Source organism: Panthera tigris, chromosome B1 (assembly GCF_018350195.1).
Source record: "Panthera tigris isolate Pti1 chromosome B1, P.tigris_Pti1_mat1.1, whole genome shotgun sequence".
NCBI lineage: Eukaryota > Metazoa > Chordata > Mammalia > Carnivora > Felidae > Panthera > Panthera tigris.
In genome coordinates, this window is record NC_056663.1 from 31746736 (window position 1) to 31766921 (window position 20186).

Here is a 20186-nt window from a genome sequence, read left to right on the forward strand (position 1 = left end):
GCTCGTGCTCTCTCTGTCTCTCTCTCAAAATAAATAAACTTTAAAAAAATGAAAATAAAAGTATACCTCAGCTAGGTACACCCAACAGAGTACATGGGCCAAATTCCTACCCAGGGAAAATTCTTTGACTCAGAACAAGGAGGTCCAGAAGAAATCAAGCATGTCCCTACCTATCATTCATTGCTGAGTTTATGGCTTTTTTTTTTTTTTTTTTTTTAACTCTCTTGAGTTTATTGCTCTTTAAACACATCTGCTATGGAAGGCTGCAGGAGAGTAAACATACCATGTCCCGGAAGTACCCGGAGATCACCGAGGTCAACGCTTGACCACAAGTATGTGAGCTTGAAAAGCCTGTCTTGATCAGAAAGATCGAAAGTTAGGTCCACTCCGGCGGGTCTTTGGTGTGCTTTTTTGGGCTTCAATTTGTATCTGTGGAAACGGTTTTTTCCTCGATTTATTGAGAGGCAATTGACACGTGACGTTGCGTACGTGACGTTGCGTATACAATACGATGGTGGCTTGAGATACGAACACGTGGCAACATGTTTATCTCAATAAGGTTCGTTATCTTCACCCTCGCATAACTAGAATTTTGTTGTTGTTATGGTAAGAACCTGAAAGCTCTACCCTCACAGTAACTTTCAAGCGTACGATACAAAGTATTTTTAAAAGAATAACTTATGGCTAAAACAGTGTAGGTGAGCCCCTGTGATACCGTCCTAGAGACGCCCTGTGAAACAGTCTGTGCCAGAAGCAGGTAAAATAGGAACTTTGTAGGTAAACACGGTGTTTTTATTTCCGTGGCCCGTACTGTGTGTGATATTCAGTGCCTTCTGGAGCATCCTACGTGTTTGTCTCATAGAATCCTTACAGTAAATCTATACGGTGAGGATTTTTCTCTCCATTTACAGATAAGGAAACTAAGGCCCAGAGAGGTTATGACTTCTCCCGTGTCCTAGAACGGATGTGTGGCAGCAGTGACCTTGAAAACGGGTCTGTTTCTCAAAGCCAAGGCCGGTGCTCTTTCCTCTCCATTCATGATCTCTCAAGGAATTTAGCCCTTGATTAGAAACTTTGTGTTACTCTTCTATTGTTCTTTGTTTTTTTTCTGTCTCACATTCCACCTCTTCGTCACCACAAAGCATACTGACTCATTTTCAAAAGATGAGGGGCGTCTGGGTGGCTCAGTCACTTAAGCGTCTGACTTCGGTTCAGGTCATGATCTCACGGTCCATGAGTTTGAGCCCCGCGTGGGGCTCTGTGCTGGCAGCTCCGAGCCTGGAGCCCGCTTCGGATTCTGTGTCTCCCTCTCTCTCTGCCCCTCCCCCTCTTGCGATCTGTTTCTCTGTCTCTCAAAAATCAAACATTAAAAAAACATGAAACCAACTTTTATGGAGAAGGCAGTATTTGGCAATCACCGGGCTAGATCTTTTCTGTGTGGTAGTTTATGAGATTGCTGTTATTTTTATCCCTTGGTTTGCCTAGGTCACTGTCAGCCATCCCGAATGAAAAAGAAGCACGTCAAGAACAGATAGAAGTCAATCGCTTCCACTTTCCTCCCCAAAGTAACCGATATTTTTTTAATGTCTACTTATTTGGAAAGAAAGAGCACGAGTGGAGAAGGGGCAGAGAGAAAATTCCAAGCAGGTTCACATGGTCAGCATAGAGCCTGACGTGGGGGCTCAAAATCACAAACTGTGAGATCATGACCTGTGCGGAAACCAAGCATCGGACGCTTAGCCGACTGAACGCCCGCGCCGGCCCCCCAAAGTAACCAATTTTAATGCATTCGCAGGTACGGTTTCAGATGTGTTTTCTTAGCATTAAAAATGTGTGTTGAAGACAGACACAAAAGCATCGTGTTATTCCCATTGACAGATGAAGGAAGAGACTAAAAGGGGAGGGGCAATTGTCCAGGCTGGAACTGTAGGCAATCGATGTAGGCAATTGGAGGCAATCCATCGATGTTTTGAACAAACGCTTCCGGAGCATCTCCTGGGGCAGGATATTGGGCAAAGAGCCGGGATCCCGAGTCAGGTCTTCGAATGCCCGGCCCCTGGCTCCGCAGTCTCAACCCAGGAACCACATGGAACATGACTCCTGGGCCCGAAGCCTGCTTAACTCTAGCACATATTACATGGTATCAGATAAACTGCTTAGGATTCCTTGTGGACTTTGGTTCGTCTCTTTGAGAAAAGAAGGTAAATATGCCTTCACCTTCCTTCAACCATGAGAGAGAGAGAAGCAAATCATGTCTACAGCACATGCTGAGCTCCTAGGAAGAAAGGCACCACTTGGACGCAGAGGGCAGGGGGTGGGAACACACTGTGCTTTCCCGCACACATGTCTATGCAGCCTCCCTTGGAGAGGTACAGCCCTCGTTCTAGGGTTTCTACCCGGCTGACTCATCCTGTGACCTTGAGAACGGCCCCGGGCTCTCTGCACCTTTGTTTCACACTCCACTGCACACCGGGACTAACGCTACTTTCTACAGGAACTGAACACACAAGTCCTCACAGCATGTTCCTGCATAGCTGGGACCCAGCATCTGCGTGAGGCACGTGAGGTGACCGGGGACCCGTGCACTTCACCTTTAGACAAAGGCACCTGTGGAAAAAGAGAACCCACGTTAGCAGAAGAGCATTTATTTCCCTGAGGAAACTGTTTCTTAGATCCTCACCTTTGTGAATTTTTTACCTCGCGTCTTTGTGAAAATGCTTTGCTTCTCCTGAAATGTCCTCCCCCAGCCCATCTTCTGAAATTGTACCTGTCATTCAAGGCCCCGCCGAAATGCCACGTTTCCATGGCGTTTGCCTCTATCCTGTCAATTAGACACCACATCTCTCTCCTCCGGATTCTCTGAACAGCGTTTGTCATCTTCTCTTGACCTCAGATTTTGCCTGGAAATTTAGGGATTTTTTAAAAATATGAATCGCATTCTTCTAGTAGATTATAAATACATCAAAGTGAGAACAATACCTTATTCCTATCACTTCTTAAGCTACTAACACAGCCTCTTGCACAGAGCAGTTGCCTGGTAATTAATAAGCAATAACCAATTGCCGAGTGAATAAATGAATAGATGGAATTTTTGTAGAGGAAAAGTTGGAAGTCCTAGTGAGGGTCTGGTGAAAATAACATCATAGAATACCAAACAATTTTTGCTGAGCAGTGTTGACCTGTTGAACTCATGCCCATTGATGGACCCATCGATCCATCGATGTTTTGAACAAACGCTTCCGGAGCGTCTCCTGGGGCAGGATATTGGGCAAAGATGCTTCAGTAAAGAACTCTGCAGATCCTGAGTACTTGTGGGCCCTTCCTGCTTGCATTTTAGCTCCAGTTTCTGGGCAGAGTTAAGGAATTGTGTCTGTGTGGAGACACCTGGATTCCAATCTTGGTTCTGATCTTGGTTCCAATCTTGATCCAATCTTGATCTTCCAATCTTGGTTCCAGTCTTGGTTCTCGCTGTGTAACCTTGAGCAAGCCATCTTACAAATCTCAGTTTTTGTGTTTTGTTTTCATTTTTAAATGTTTATTTATTTTTGAGAGACAGAAACAGAATGTGGGCAGGGGAGGGGCAGAGAGAGAGAGAGAGAGAGAGAGAGAGAGAGTTAGACGTAGAATTGGAAGCAGGCTCCAGGCTCTGAGCTGTCAGCACGGAGCCCAATGCGGGGCTCGAACTCATGATGTGAGATCACGACCTGAGCCAAAGTCAGACGCTTTAACCGACTGAGCCACCCAGGTGCCCCACAAATCTCAGTTTTGGCTTGTGTCTAAAGTTAAATGGATGAAGAGGGGATGATACCATAGTGCTTGCTTTGTTTGACTCCCAAAGGTGCTAGGGGCAAGGAGGAATCACAGAGTGAAAATATTTTGCCTTCTTTATGAGCACTGGGGAAGACACGTATACATGTGTGTGTAGGTATACAATATATGTATGCAACATGTACATATATAGAGATTTTTACATTAAAGGCTGCAATGCATCATATATACATCCAAAACATTTTCAACTAGTTTCCCTTAGTTTCAACATTTCCCTTAGTTACCTTAGGGAACTTCAGTAGGTTTAATTTGTGACACACACTTTCAGAGCAATACGTGGCAATCATTTGTTATAGATCTTTACGGCAAAAGCTAAGAAACATTGAAAGAGCAAAATTCTAAATTTCACCAGACAACACCCACAGTTAGTATGGTTCTATGACGTGATCTTTTCTGTTCGTTGTCATCTCACGCACACACAATGTTGCCTACTTGTGACCAACGTGTATATTCTAGTTGGTGTTCCGGTTTTATTGTTAGGATCATTTCAAACAGACATTTCCGTATTTACAATTTTAATGGCGGTATTATTCATCTATCTGTCTACGACCAGAATCGATTTGGTTATTCCCCAATTGTTGGTCATTTGAGTAATTTTCAATGTCTCATTATTACACATGGCCTATTTTTAATCACATACAGATTCCTACCAGCTACCTAACACATTCTTGGCTTGGCTCCCTCTACTGTCAGTTGATATATACCCAAGAAATGCCAACTCATTTTATTCTTAGCCCAAGCAAAACAGAATTAGGAAGGAACCACAAGTGTTTTATTTTAAAAATTAGATTGTGCATCTCCGAGAGGATTGGTGAACGATTTCCTTTGGGTGAAGGGAGATGGGGACCATCACTCCACAGCTCAATTCGTCAGGGAAGAGGAGTGATAACCTACTATATGTCAGCGGCTTTGTACACTCACTAAATATTTATTGGGGACCTCCAAGACTCCAGGAACCGTTCTTGGCCAAGGACAAAGAGTATAATCCTTACCCTCAGGGAGCTTACCGTTTAGTAAAGTCTCAAGGTCACCAATGAGGTCACCAATGACAGTACGTGTGACAAGTGCTGCTGGAATAGTAAATTCAGGGCCCGCGTGACAGAGCAAAAGGTTGATGCCAGGATTGTTGGGGGCTCTGGGGAGAAGTGTCACAGAAATTGGGGCCTGAGGACCAGTGGGCATTAGCCTGGAGAGGGGTGGTCCAAGCATGGGGAAACAATGTTTACGGAAGCCAAATGACACAGAGGATTTGTTTTCAAGCATTGCTAAGTGGGCGTAATTGAAGCAGACGGGCTGCATTGGGGTATAGACGGAGATGAAGACGGAAAGGTAGGCTGTAACCAGGAAGGTAATCAGGAAGGGCTTTGCAAACCCCATTAAACAACTTGGATTTAAAAATATCTGAGGGTAGTACAGCTACTTTAGAAAACAGCCTGGCAGTTTCTTAAAAAGTTAAATACAAAAAAAGTTAACTATGACCCAGCACTTTCACTCATGTCTAGCCAAGAGAAACGAAAATGTATATCCATACGAACACTTGTATGTGAATGTTCGAAGGAGCACTACTCGTAATAGTCAAAAGGTGGTGATCTGATGAATGAATAGATACACAGAGGTGGTATATCCATACAGTGGAATATTATTCAGCCATGAAAAAGGAACAAAGTACTGATATAGGTTACAACATGGATGAACCCGGAAAACATCACGCTAAGGGAAAGAAGTCAGTCCTAAAAGACCACATAGTGTATGGTCCCATTTATATAAAATGTCAGTATCAGCAAGTTTAGAGAGACAGAAAGCAGATCATTTATTGCCAGGGATGAGAGAGGGTGGAGAGAAATAGAGAGTGACTGTGAATGGGTATGGAGTTTCCTTTTACTTAATGAAGATATTCTAAGATTGCTCGTGTTGATGGACGTACGGCTCTCATAATATCTTAAAACCATGGAACTAAACAGTTGAAGTGGGTAAATTGTATGATATGTCAATTATATCTCAATGAAGGTGTTAAAAAAATCTGGGGGCTCAGAGGGAGGTCACTTGATTTTAAGCAGAAAAGTGTCATTATTAGATTTGCTCTTTAGAACATTTTCTCTGGAATCAATATGGAAGGTCGTTGGGATAGGGCAAGGCGGGAAAGATTGGAGCCAGTCAGGAGGGGGTTGCAGTAGTGAGAGAGACATATGGTACCTTGAACTAAGGCTGCAGTCGTACGCACAGAGGGGAGCGGACACATCCGAGACGTTAAGGAACAAAAGTGACCTGACCTGGTGAGTATCTGATGTGGGGGATGGGAAGTTAGGAGTTATCACCCCAGTTACTCCCTGGGGCCCTCGCGTGGCTGGAGCAAACTGTTTGCTCCCCCTCTGAAGGATCTTCACCGGAAAACCAGGAAGAGTTAGTTTGGAGGGAAATGCTGTGTTCACTTCCAGAGGTGATGAATTAATTGGAGGTACCTATGGGGCATCTAAATGGCTTTGGTTATACTATTCTGGAGCCCAGAGGAGAGAGCGAATCCAGAGTTGACCCGATACGTTATTTTCTTCTCTTACCACCTCGCGAGGTAGCTATTAACCCAGTGGACAAGAATACAGCTATAGATACTGAAGCATATAATATATGCAAGATTGGCTTGCAGCCCCCTTCCAGCAGACTCAAACATGAAATATAGCAATATTTCTTGAGTCAAAGGCCCCAGGTCAGTTTCTCCTATTGTTTTATCATGGTCAGTATTCGAATAGCTTCAAGGACCATTTTTTTAAAAAAGTTTATTTATTTATTTGGGCGAGGGCAGAGAGAGAGGGAGAGAAAGAGAATCCCAAGCACTGTCAGTGCAGAGCCCGACACGGGGCTTGAACCCAGGAACCATGAGACCATGACCTGAGCCGAAATCAAGAGTTGAACACTTAACTGACTGAGCCACCCAGGCACCCTAAGGACCATATTTTTAAGCTGAAGTTAGGACCTACCTTCTGTCAAGGGTTGAATAAGATGCAATGAAAACAAATATTTGGATGAAAGATTAGCTTAAAATGTAGACTGTTTAGCCATAATGTGTATCCCTTTTTTTTAAAAATTTTTAAATGTTTTTATGTTATTTTTGAGAGAGAGAGAGACACACAGTGAGAGTAGGGGAGGGGCAGAGAGAGATAGAGACAGAATCTGAAGCAGGCTCCAGGCTCTGAGCTGTCAGCGTAGAGCCCGACATGGGGCTTGAACTCACAGACTGCGAGATCATGGCCTGAGTCGAAGTCAGACGCCCAACCGACTGAGCCACCCAGGCGCCCCAATGTGTACCCTTTTGATAGCACGTATTGGGAAGCAGTCTGGTTCGGTGGACAGACAGCCAGGCAGACAGACAGCGTGGCAATCCACCATTGACTTGCTGTGTGCTTTTCAGCAAGTTCCTGACTCTCCGATCTCTCATCTGAAAAATGAGAATAACTACATTTTCCATGTGGTAGGTTACAGATAAAAACTTTGTAAAGCGCCTGGCCTGGCACAGGGTAGGATCTCAATAAATAGTAGTTGTTATTATTAATACGCTGACCTTCCGTTTTTGAAAAGAGTTGATACGGTGCCAGAAAGTCAACGTTCCATTTTTTGGTACTCTCTTCTAGTTCCTAGATCTGTTCTAGCTACGTACATCAATCCTGCCTCTTGGTAAATGTTATTTTAGACTAAGTATATTTTAAGTTTGTTCCCTTAATGAATTGCATGATTTTAAACTGACAGCTCTTTGATCTAATTTGCTGGCAGATTATGCAAGAAATAAATATTTTATTGCAATGCAAAAGTCAGTCAGTTTTTGCGCCCCTTTCCTCCTCCTCTGCTTGGGGGGAGTGAGGAGGGGTTCGTAGGCATGCCAGTGGGTGACGCTTTGTGTCTGACTCAGATCCAGATGGCGTGGATCTGAAAGACCTCTGCGTATGGCTTGACCTTGGCCCCCATGCTCCCCTCCACCTGTTTCTGCATTCAGCAACTTCTCTTCCCCGTACCAAATCTGGACTTTCTCTATCCTTTTCTCCTCCGGGGTGTCCACCACCCTCTTGGGGTTCCAAATGGCTCAAGCAGGCAAGCTGGGATCCATGCGGGCAGAGGGGCTTATTAGGGCTTCCTCCAGCCTGGGGCAGGCAGGTGGGGGGAGGGTCTGATGCTCCCATCAGGGCCCCAAGGGGCCTTGGCTGGCTTGGCGGCATTCCTTTTGTCTTTTCTCCAAAAGATGCTCCTGGGAGCCAACCAGAAAGCTTTCTGTGTTCATTTTGTATGGGGGGGGGGGCGGCGGGGAGCAAACACACAGCTTTGCCGAGGGAACATCAGACCTATAATAATAATTCAGTTCTCTGACATTAAAGTGCAAAAACATTTTCCATGACAGCTTAACATTAATCACCACCACTTGCTGCTAAAGATGCCTCTCCCTTATGCAGTGCCAGCTTTGGGACAACTGTTAAGGCAGCCACATGGCTTCCAGGGAAAGAGCGTGAAGCCTGCACAGACAATCGGCAAGCTGATTTTCTCCACTCTCCCTTTTGTCCTGGGGAGGATGTGTTTTTCGCTAAGAGAGTAAGAAGGGGCTGGTAATTGATCACAGAGAACAAGCCACAGTTGACTCTTAGGGGTGGGATTATAAATGCATCTGGTGCTCTTAGTGACATTGATAAACCACCAGAGACGCCAGCTTTGCAACCGAATGTCCCGGAAATTGCGCCTACGGTCTTTGAACTCACGTCAAGGGAAAAGAAAGGAGTTTATGCGTATCACTTTCTGTATCCCGCTGATGAAAATTAATAATCAAATTCTACCCAGACAAGGTCAAAGTAGAATTGTTCAACAGACACTTATTTGTTTATTATCAAAACATTTAATTCGTTCCTGCTGCTGATGAAAAGTTGACATTGTTTCGGAGGGTAAACAGTGAGCCTGAAAAGTCTTCCTCTTTCTCCTAATTCCTTAGTCCTGTTCTGTAAAGACTACCACTATAATTTTTTTAAAAAATGTTTATGCATTATTTTTGAGAGACAGAGAGAGACAGAGTGCGAGCAGAGGAAGGGCAGAGAGAGAGGAAGACACAGAATTTGAAGCAGGCTCCAGGCTCCAAGCTGTCAACACAGAGCCCGACGCGGGGCTCGAACTCACGAACTGTGAGATCGTGACCTGAGCCCAGTCGGACACCCAGCCGACTGAGCCACCCAGGCAGCCCTAGAGACTACCACTATATACAGTTTCCTGTATGACCTTGAAGAAGCTGTTCTTCTGCATACAGGCCTACGTGTGTATATGCGCGTGTTGTGGGCGTGAGCGTATATGTTTGCACTATGCAGAAGCTTTTTTCATTTAACAACATACATTGGACACCTTTTCACACCAGTGCCTAGAGATCTACTTCATAGTTTTTAATGTTACATAGCGTTCCTTGATGTGCATGTGCGTTATTTATTTAACCAGACCTCTAACATTGGACGTTTGAGGGATTTTTTTTGTTTGTTCGCTTGGTTTGTTACTATGAACAAGACCACAACCCTCATGTTTGGAGATTCATCCGCTTGTACGCTTGTGTGAGTTTACGTGTGAAATAAACTCTAGGAGTGGAATATTTAGGTCAAGAGGCATGCGAGGCTGTATCTGGGAAAGATTGTGAAGTTGCTCTCCAAGTAGATGATAAATGTAAACCGAAAGCCTTCTCCACGCTCGGCATTGTGCTGGTTGCTGGGATAAAAGGTCACAGTCCCTTTCCTTGACGAGCTCACAGGGGACACACAGCCAATAAATTATTGTAATGTAATGTGGTAAGCACCACAATAAGGGTTTTATGACCCTCATCACTTTCCTGTGTTAGCCACGAGTTTTATTCCCTCCCTGTGAATTAAAAAAAAAAAAAAAAAAAAAAAAAAAGAGGAAAAGATTTTTGAAGTGTTTTCATTCCAAAACACATTTTTGGAACGTGATATGTCTCCTGGGTTAAAAAGGAAAAAAACAGGGGCTCCTAGGTGGCTCCTTCAGTTGAGGGTCCAACTTCGGCTCCGGTCACGACCTCACGGTTCGTGAGTTCAAGCCCCACAGTGGGTTGTCTGCTGTCAGCACAGGGCCAGCTTTGGACCCTCTGTCCCCCTCTCTCTCTGTCCCTCCCCTGCTCACACACACGCTTTCTCTCTCTCTCAAAAATAAATAAACATTAACCTAAAAAAGAAAGAAAGAAAGAAAGAAAAGAAAGGAAGGAAAGAAGAAAGAAAGAAAGAAAGAAAAGAAAAGAAAAGAAAGAAAGGAAGGAAGAAGAAAGAAAAAGAAAGAAAAGGAAGGAAAGAAAGAAAGGAAAGAAAGGAAGGAAGGAAGAAGAAAGAAAGAAAGAAAGAAAGAAAAGAAAGGAAGGAAGAAGAAAGAAAAAGAAAGAAAAAGAAAGAAAAAGAAAGAAAGAAAGAAAGAAAGAAAAGGAAGGAAGAAGAAAGAAAGAAAGAAAGAAAGGAAAGAAAGGAAGGAAGGAAGAAGAAAGAAAAAGAAAAAGAAAGAAAGAAAGAAAGAAAAGGAAGGAAGAAGAAAGAAAAAGAAAAAAAAAGAAAGAAAGAAAAAGAAGGAAAGAAAGAAAGAAAGAAAGAAAAGGAAGGAAGAAGAAAGAAAAAGAAAGAAAAAGAAGGAAAGAGAACAAAAGAAAAGGAAAACGAAAACAAAAAGTCGAGGCGGGATTGGCAGGGACTTCAGGATGAGGTCCAATCAATATTTGTGAGTCTTCTAGGCCCAAACACTCCTGCACCTGTGACATTTAAGCTTTGTAAAGTTATGATTATCCCATTTTTACTGGTGAGGGAACTGGCCAGAAGGAGGCAAGGGATTTGCTCCCAGTTGTGCTGTTAATGAATGATGTAACTGGGTTTGGAATCTGGGTCTCTTTGATGGCAAACTCAGTGTCCTTCCTATGGAGCAGCGTGGCCATGCCATAGTGAGTCACGCTGTCCCTGAGGAATTTATACCACAGCCTCCACAACAACCTTCAGTTTACCGAGCAGAGGCGCGGTGCCAAGAATGGAGAAAAACAAGTAGGAAGAAGGCTCGCTGCTTGCTTTTGGAAAACTCACGGCTCAACGGGGAAGACAGGTCTCCATCTCCATAGACGCAAACCATACAACAGCCCTCCTGACTGTCATCATTCCAGACCAATGCCATGGCCCTGAGGAGAGGAGGATTCTCTCGAGTTAAGAAGATGGCAGGCTTAAAGGGAAAGACGGTGATTTTGGAGGAGAGGAGAGCATCGCGCTGACAGAACAACATGCGCAAGGCTTGGGGAGGGCCCGTGTGATTAGGTGGCTGGAGCTTGAAGTGCACGGGACTTAGGTAGGAGATAGGCAGGGAGGTTAGATCGAGGGCATATTACGGAGATCTTCAAGGTCACACCCAGGAGCCTGAACTTTCTTTGTTGAGCGTGAAGGTGTTTTTGAAAGGAAACTGACACGGACTACTCTGTGTTGCAGAAGAATGAAAGTCAGCAGTGTGCAGGAAAAATCGGACTGGGGAACACTTGGAGACAGGAACATCAGGTAGGGGACCACAGTGGCCATCTGCAGAAAAGGCTCCTTGGCTGGGGGAGATGGCCACAGAGAATGGATGGACAGGGGTGGGTTTGAGCTATGGTGGAGCCGGACCCCACAATGATCTGTTCTAACATGTTTGTTGAAGGAAGGAGGGAGAGAACGAGAGATTTCTAGCCCGGACTGAGTGGTTAGGCTATTAATGGAGATAGAGCTTTTGATGGGTGAAGATTAGGAAATCAGTGTTGGTATGTGAAGCTTGAGACCAGGCAGGACACGCATGTGAGATGTCTAAAAGTCCATTGGAAAATACCAGTCTGGAATTTGGAAGAAATACCGGAGCCAGCGATGCAGGTTTAAGTCATCTCTAGGGTTTGTAGTTGAAGCAAAGCGAAATGGTTTGGAAGAAGAGGACCAAGAAGCAAATCAATGGAGAAGGTCTAAATGCAAGCAACAGTGAGGGAAAGAAACTAGGGAAGACGATAGGGAAATAAGAGGGGTAGGTGAGGACACAGGTGGTGTGGAAACCACAGGAAAGAGTTTCAAGAAGTCAAAAGTTTGTGTATTATAAAGAATTTGAGAAGACATGAGGTTTTTGTTTTGTTTGTTTGGCTGGTTTTGTTTTTAGAGCGGGGGGGGGGCAGGGGAGAGGGAGAAAGAGAGAGAGAGAGAGAGAGAGAGAGAGAGAGAGAGAGAGAGACTCTTTAGCAGGGTCCACACTCAGAGCAGAGCCTGACACAGGGCTCTATCCCGTGACCCTGGGATCATGACCTGAGCCAAAATTAAGAGTTGGACACTCAATCGACTGAGCCACCACCCCCCCGCCCCACCCCAGATATGAGTTGAATGTCATTAATATGTTCAGTATCATAATTAGAGACCTTTTGAGATAATGGGTCTACTGGAAAGGAAAGTAAAGTACGTTGGAAGCAAAGTTGCAAGTGGGTAGAAGGAGGGAGAGGTGACTTAAGTTAATTCTTTCCTAAGGACAGTGGGAAGTGGAGTAGGGCTGAGATTACCAAAACCAATTCTGCATCATCGTTATGACTGGCTCATAAGTTAAGCCAGGAACAGAATATATGATTGAGGATATCTGAGGATTTAGCTCCAAGGACCTGAGTCCAAGGTACAGAGCCCAGAGTACAAAGAGTATGGGCATGCTTCTCTCTCTTTTTTTAAATTTTTATTTATTTATTTCTGAGACAGAGAGAGAGAGAGACAGACAGAGACAGAGACAGAGACAGAGAGACAGAGAGAGGAGAATCCCAAGCAGACTCTGTGCTGTCAGCGCAGAGCCCAGTGCAGGGCTTGAACCCATGAACCATGAAATCATGGCTTGAACCAAAACCAAGAGTCAGATGCTTACCCGACTGAGCCACCCAGGTGCTCCTGGGCATGCTTCTCTTGGACTCAAACAGCATTTTAAAGCATTTCTGACAAGAGACAACCAAGTCATAATCAAGTATTCCAAGTGTAACCTGAGGGGAGAGTCTAGTTCTCTGGTTCTCTAGTCTCTGGTTCCCAGAGTCCAGCAGGGAGGTCGTGATCATCCTGGACCAACAGGGCGGACCCACCATCATGCTGGGGTTATTGGTGAGCACTCAAGACTGTCAAGAATAAGATAGAGAGCTGGCACAAAGCAGAAGTCTCCTTTGCAGAAACTGGCCAGGGATATGGGAGAAACAAGGATGGTGGAGATCTTGAATGTGGGTCCAATTGGCAGCAAGAGAGCCTTAAGAACACAACAGAACCCCTAGATCTGGGGAAAGGGTACGGGCTGACAGAGGAAGATTTACAGTCAAGCCAATGAATCTTAAGCCTCGGGCCCTCTCACTTGCTCAGTCCCCTTCCAAGATCCTATTGGGGGACCTGGCAATGTGTTCCCGTGGACGTACATGTTAGGAAACTTCCAAAATTAAGACATTTTAGCCATAGTTGACTAGGGCTGCTATCCATGGCCTTGGTCTTGCTCTCCGCCACATTCACTTCATGTTGATGGTGTTGGGATGGCCATGGGCATTTTGGGGATCCAATTAAGGGAAAATTGATTGGATGAGTTTAATCTGAGTTTAATGGGATAGATTTATATTGGTCACAGTCACTTCCATGTCTACTCAGTTACTGCTGGCCATCAGGACATAAAAGCGTGGGGTTAGAAGACTTTTCACGGTACAGACGTGTCCCACCGCACCGAGCTCCAGAAGCAGGAGGAGAGTGGCGAGAAACAAGCCTTGAAATGCTGGGTCAAAATTCAGTCTATAGATAATTCTTCCAACTTCTACAGCTCATATGAAAGGAATTTGATAAAGGACTTTTTAAATTTGATGACAACTCTAGAAATTGGAATTATCAATAATAAAAAACCAAATTTCCAAGAACCAAGCTAGAAAAAAAAATGGGTTTATCTTTCTATTATCTCTATAAATTATATTACAAAATAATCCCCAGGTTAATAAATGATCAAAGATAATGCAGTAAGAAAATATAAGAAAACCGTATTACAGAGGGATATTAGGCAGCAAATTGACAAAAACATCCTCTTGCTTTCTCTGGGCTATTTTTTTGGCCAGCTTTTCTAGATGTACCAGCTTTTAAAAATGGCGATTTGTTATGATTCATTTTCTCATTTTGATTAAATATTCATTTTCATATCCAATTTTATCTTTTTTTTCTCTGAAAGTAGGCCCCCTAAATTGTACGGGCTTATGACTTCATAAAACGTGGACCTGCCCTACTTAGATCTTGCTTATTTATGGTTCCAGAAGTATTACTGCGTGTGAAGGGATCTTTGTGCGTCTAAATAAGGAAGAAAATCTGGATATTCAAATATGTGGTGTCTATTCTACTGTAGCCTCTTTACTCGATACTGCAGAGGGAGGCGGATCTATGAGTCATCCTGCATAGTAATGAAGCCGACGGAGGATGAATTCCGAACGCTTTAATGGGCAAATTGTTTTGGAGGAAAGGTGTACTGTGCACGAGTGCACGAGAAATATTTGCTGACTTGAGGGAAGATGGTGTGCAAATATAGTCTCTCCTGAAAAAGACAGAAACTTTTTATCTAAAAGAATCGAGTAGCTGGTAAATGTAATTATCACAGTTCCTAGCGACCTTCTCCTTCCTTTCTCATTATCCAGCCCGTTCTCTGATTAACTGGTATCCTGTAGGGTAAAAGGTGGGCCCAGCCACTGGGGCAGAAGAGATTACGACTCCCCTTCATTGATCACATTTTAAAAAAAAAAATTTTTTTTAAGGTGTATTTATTTTTGAGACAGAGAGAGGCAGAGCATGAACAGTGGAGGGGCAGAGAGAGAGGGAGACACAGAATCCGAAACAGGCTCCAGGCTCTGAGCTGATAGCACAGAGCCCGACACGGGGCTCGAACTCACGGACCGTGAGATCATGACCTGAGCCGAAGTTGGATGCTCAACCGACAGAGCCACCCAGGCGCCCCCATTGATCACACTTTTATCGAGTATCTGCTGAAGCCAGTGTGGCCTGGTTAGCAGCTTGGGTGTGCACATGTGATCACATCTCTTCTGCTTTCCAGTTAATCATGCAAGATCCCATGGGCCCTGCTTATCAGGAAGAACATCTTCTCCCTCTTGAGGCATCTCTGGTTTGTCCCAACTTTGGACTCCAACTTAAGAACTCGTTAAACGAACACTTACGTACTTAGGCATTATTCCTAATAAAGCAGGGCCTTGATGACAAGGAGGTCAACTTCATCGCATTAGCTGCCCCTTCCAGGAAGTTCACCCCCGGGAATTCAGGTCCAGGCCACCAGTTCAGATTCTCCTCCCTGTGACACCTCTGAGGGTTTCCTTGCCATCATCACCCTCGTTAGACATACATAAGAATGCTCGATTCTGAATCCCCAGGCACCCTGTTACATCTACTAGAGCTCAGGCTCTAGAGTTCGAGATAAAAGACATAATCGTCTTCAAGGAGCACACAGACTACAAATAGTTTCAATGAAGCGTAATACATGAATATGCAGAAGATACGCAGCTCACAAAGTATACGTGGGGTCCTTAAATCAACCAGGACAAGCAACAGTTTGAGCGACAGGCAGACAGACAGCCACCATCTGTGCTGAGTTCAGAACTGTCCCTCCTCTCCAAGGCTAGCCCATGATCTTCGAACAAATACGTGAACGTCTACCCAATTCCTGGATGCTTTTTAGCAGTAGAGGGGTCTCCCAGGGCTGGGACTAAGACGAGGCAGAATTTAAGGGGTTACTAAAAGCTTAGTAATTGGGATTGATATATATTTTTAATAATGGTAAGTTATGGCCCATAGGCCAGCTGCCTGGTTTTATAAATAAAGATTTGTTGGGACCAACATCAGGATTAAGGTAAGGTGAGTGAGGCAGAGTCATGAAAGTCACAGGTCTGGATCTTGTCTTCATCTAAAATTACGATATTTTGGGGCACCTGGGTGGCTCAGTCAATTAAGCGTCCGACTTCGGCTCAGTCATGATCTCATGGCTCGTGAGTTCTGGGCTGACAGCTCAGAACCTGGAGCCTGCTTCAGATTCCGTGTCTCCCACTCTCTCTGCCCCTCCTCTGCTCATGCTCTGTCTCTCTCTCAAAAGTAAAATAAAAAATTAAAAAAAAAATTATGATATTTTGTTCATCACAGATTTTTGCATGAAGTTTGACTTTTTGCCATATTAAAACATCATTTATCTTGATTTTTGAGGTGTTGGTTGCTCCTGTAAATTATGCACCCAAGGTGAGTGCCTCACTTGCCTTTCCCTAGTCTTGGCCCTGGGTCCACTCCCACCAACCTTTCAGATGGATGTCACCGTGTCTGTGTCATCGGTTAAACAAACATAGCCGAGATGGCTGCTGTAGCTCTAGAATTATGAGATACGGGTGGTTCGACAGCTTGCTAGGAGAGAAAATATTAGGTAACTGCTTTAGATATGATCGTTTGAGAAGACCTTTCTGAAGAAATGGCATTTGAAATAATCTGAAATCTCAAGAAAAGTTAAAAGAATGGCACGAAACTCTCAATACTCTTCACCCAGATTTGACAACATCTTTTGTGTATATTTTTTAAACGTTTCTTTTATTAGCTGGTTTGTCATCTTTGAGGAATGTTCTTTTTTTAAGTTTATTTTTTTTAGTAATCTCTACACCCGACATGGGGCTTGAACTTATGACCCCGAGATCAAGAATCACATGCTTTTCTGACTGAGCTACTCAGGCGCCCCAAGGAATGTGTTTTGGCTTCCTGTTGTTACAGACGTAGAAACCACTAAACTTATGCTACCTCTCACTTAACTTTCTCTTTTCCTTCACCAATGTCTGTTAATGGCATACTTTACGTATCAACAGAACACACAATTTTACATCCTTTTCAATGATCCAATGTGCAGAAATTGAGTTTTAATCTACAATGATGTATTTAAGCTTGGTTGCCAATCTTTTTTTTTTTTCCATAATTTTCCCAATTATCTCTTAGTTGAGCATCTCTTGGTAGTTTCCCCAAAAACAGATTCATAGAATTGATATTTCCTGAATTCTCTTATGTTCAGGACCATCTGCAATCTTTAGAGTTGAAAGATAATTTGGCTGGATATAAAATCCTTGGGTAACAGCTTTTTTTTTTCCTTGAAGATCTTTTAAATACTGCACCCCAATCTTCTGACCTTGACTGTAGCTGTAGAGAACTCTGAGGCCAGCCTGATTTCTCTCCCCTGTAAGTGACTTGACCATTTTATTTGACAGACTTGTCAACTTTTAATATTTTGCCACATGTGCTTTCTCTCTCTCTCTCTCTCTCTCTCTCGTCTTCCCTTCCTCCCTCCACACACACACCCACACGCACACACTCACACACATAAAAAGTTACCAGATATTTATTACTAGCACATCTTAGAATCTTCACAGAATTAAGCAAGTCAAGACAAGAGATGGAAGATTAAAGAAAGAGATGTGATAAACAATGGTTTGGAGTCTCTGAAAAAATGAGAGAAGAGGGGATTGACGACCAACTGGAGGTGTTGGTTTTTGGGAGGAGAAGGGAAAATGAGGAAAGTTTTGTCTGGTGACTTATATGTTGCATATTAGGAGTAGGGCAAGGCTGGCACTATGGGCTGATGGTGTGTGTCCCCTCAGCCCAAATTCATAAGTTGGAGCTTAACTCCCAAGGTGACAGTCTTCGGAGGTGGAGCCTTTGGGAGATAATTAGGTCTTGAAGGCGGAGCCCTCATAAAGGGATTAGTGCCCACAGAGAAAGAGATGGGAGAGCGTGCTTCCTTTGACTTTCGCCACTGTGTGAGGACACAGCTAGAAGGTGTTGGTCTACAAACCAGAAAAAGGACTCCCACCAGACTCCCATCTACCAGCGTCTTGGCCATAGACCTCCAGCCTCCAGAACTGTAGAAATAAATGTTTGTTGTTTGAGTCAGCCGGATGATGGTATTTTTTCTGTTGCAGCCTGAGCTCAGACGGTCAAGGACCGAGGATGAAGGAAGCTGTGGAGAAGATATGAACTAGTTTCTGTGGGGAGGGGGGATAAAACTCACATTAGAAAAGCGTCATAACCTGGTCGAGCGGATCCTGAACATCCTTTTGATGTCAGTGACCGAGAATTTAAAGGTGTGGGTTGAAACAAAGCTAATTGCCGGGCCCGTCCGGGGCTGGAGTGTCACAGAAGGAGGACGGTGCCGGGGAGGTGAGAGGATTTGAGACGGTGAATGTCATGCCCAACAGGACAATGGCATCCCAATGGGACATTTCCTCCACTCCCTATATTTCTTTTGCTGGCCCCCCCGGTATTCTGAACCAGTGATGGGAGGCCAGAGGAACCCCCGTCTGGTGCGGGAATCCCTTTTGCAAATTCATGGCCTGGAGGAGGAGTCCTTGGAGAGAAAAAGGCTTCCCTGACAACAGAAATATTTAATAGGGATTTATCTCCCTCTTGAGCTTTTTGAGTATGTTTATATTCGTATTTGGAATAAAAATAAGATGATTCCATTTCTCATAAGCATATAATTGTTTATGCCTTTCTTTAAAAAGCTTGGAATAGTTCCCAAAGATGATATTGTTCATCTTTATCTACCAATGAGTGAAGTAATTTTAAAGTGGGGAAATTGAGCATTGAGATAACGTGCCTGATGTTATCAAGCAAAGCAGTTAACAGCGATGGAAAAAGAACACAGACGTTCGGCTTTCTAGTTTCTATTTACCAGCTTGTGTTTCCATGGAGAAAAATTCAGAGAACTCCAATAAAACAGATGCTGAGCCCACATTCTATTCCTAAAGATACATGTGGACCATGTTCATCAAGGCTTGCAAAGCTTTCAGAGAGCTGGGAATGATTTCGGTGGGGGCGTGAAAGACAAGATAATTTTAGTTCAATTTTGGAAAGCATCCCATCCCACCTTTGAGAAACCGAATTGGGTGTCAGTTTCGTGTTCACTCACTGGAGGTTTTCTGTAACATCATGTCAGCCCGATGGGCATGCCTTGCCCGTGCAATCACCCCTCTCACTCTCTTTCTTCTCTCTTTCTTCTCCATTACGCAAATTTGGCCTGGTTCCTCTCTTAAGAGCCCTTCTTCCAAAGAACTGTTCCTTGAAACTTTGCCATAATGATCCTTCCCTGTAAGGGCTACACTGAATTTGCACCCCCCCCCGCCCCCCCGCAAGCTTATGCTTATTATTAAGGAGCAAACAACTGCTCATCTCCTAGGAGGTAGGGTCCACTCAGTGGGATGCAAAGAAATGCTTAACAGCTCTTACTTCTTTACAAAAAAGGGTTTGCCGGTTTCCATGGTGTAAATACTCTCATCACGACTGATCTCAAGTTCCCCACATGACAATGCTGAACAAGTTGTTCAACGCTGAACGAGTTGGGAAGGAGTGTGGATGATTGGTTCTAGTGAGCCAGCACGAGTGGACTTCAGCATACGAATGGCGTATCAGAGATACATTATGTACTTCTTCAGATTTTCTTGGACTCCCTCATCTTTTGGACCCACAACTGCTCTCTCCGCCTCAGAGGCTACCACTGACTGGCAAGCTGCCTACCCCGAGTACCTGATTTAAAACAGGTATTTGCAGTTCACTCTACATTTTCTCTCCCCATGCTCCACCTGCTCCATGGCACGCTCTTATATATTATATAGAAGTTGAAGAGCGAGTCCTTGACAGCTAAAGTGGAAGCAGACAGTTTTTATCAGCCCCTGAAACTGCTCTCACCGAACAAGCACACAATTCTTCAGCAGGGGAAATCCAGTGCCTTCTCAGAGAGAAGAGAGCTTGGCAAACAGTTCTCATTCACAGTGTGATTAAAGCATTATCTGAACCCTCCCCCTCCCCCAGGAATGGGAGAAAGAATTCATTAAGGTCTCATCAATTTAAATTTGTTTTCAGGAAGCAACGATCGATCTGTCATCCTTAAAACTCGCTTGGGCTTGCGCACTGAATGGTTCAATCCTGCACCACTCACCTGCTGCTGAACCGACTAGATTCAGTAATCGGGAAGGCAGGAATTGGGTTCACACAATTCAGCCCCAGCCGAATATCCGAGGGCACGCCTGGCTTGACACAGGGGGGCCGTGCTTCCTGTAGAGGGAAGGCATGGAAGATGATGGATACCCGCACAATGGACGAATGATTTTTGTTTTCAGGTTTTGATGTTTATTCTGATGCAACACTTATTGGAGACCCCCTATTTGCTTAGTGGCTCAACATGCCTGTGGGATAAAAGATTATGATCCCAGTTTTACAGATGAGGACACTAAGACTCACACTGATGCTCTAAAGTGCTTATATCTACATGATAACCACATTGAAAGTGAGAGGCTTAAAACAACAACA

At 44.1% G+C, this 20186-nt stretch overlaps 1 long non-coding RNA gene across 1 annotated transcript; it reads right to left on the reverse strand.

Annotated features, from left to right (window-relative positions):
- Positions 1–2291: 2291 nt before the first annotated feature.
- On the reverse strand, positions 2292–19928 carry LOC122237880. Its single transcript, XR_006216598.1, has 3 exons — positions 19816–19928; positions 2768–2900; positions 2292–2607 (listed from the first exon to the last, which is right to left on the reverse strand). It is a non-coding gene; the product is annotated as an uncharacterized LOC122237880 (long non-coding RNA).
- Between the last annotated feature and the right edge of the window lie 258 nt (positions 19929–20186).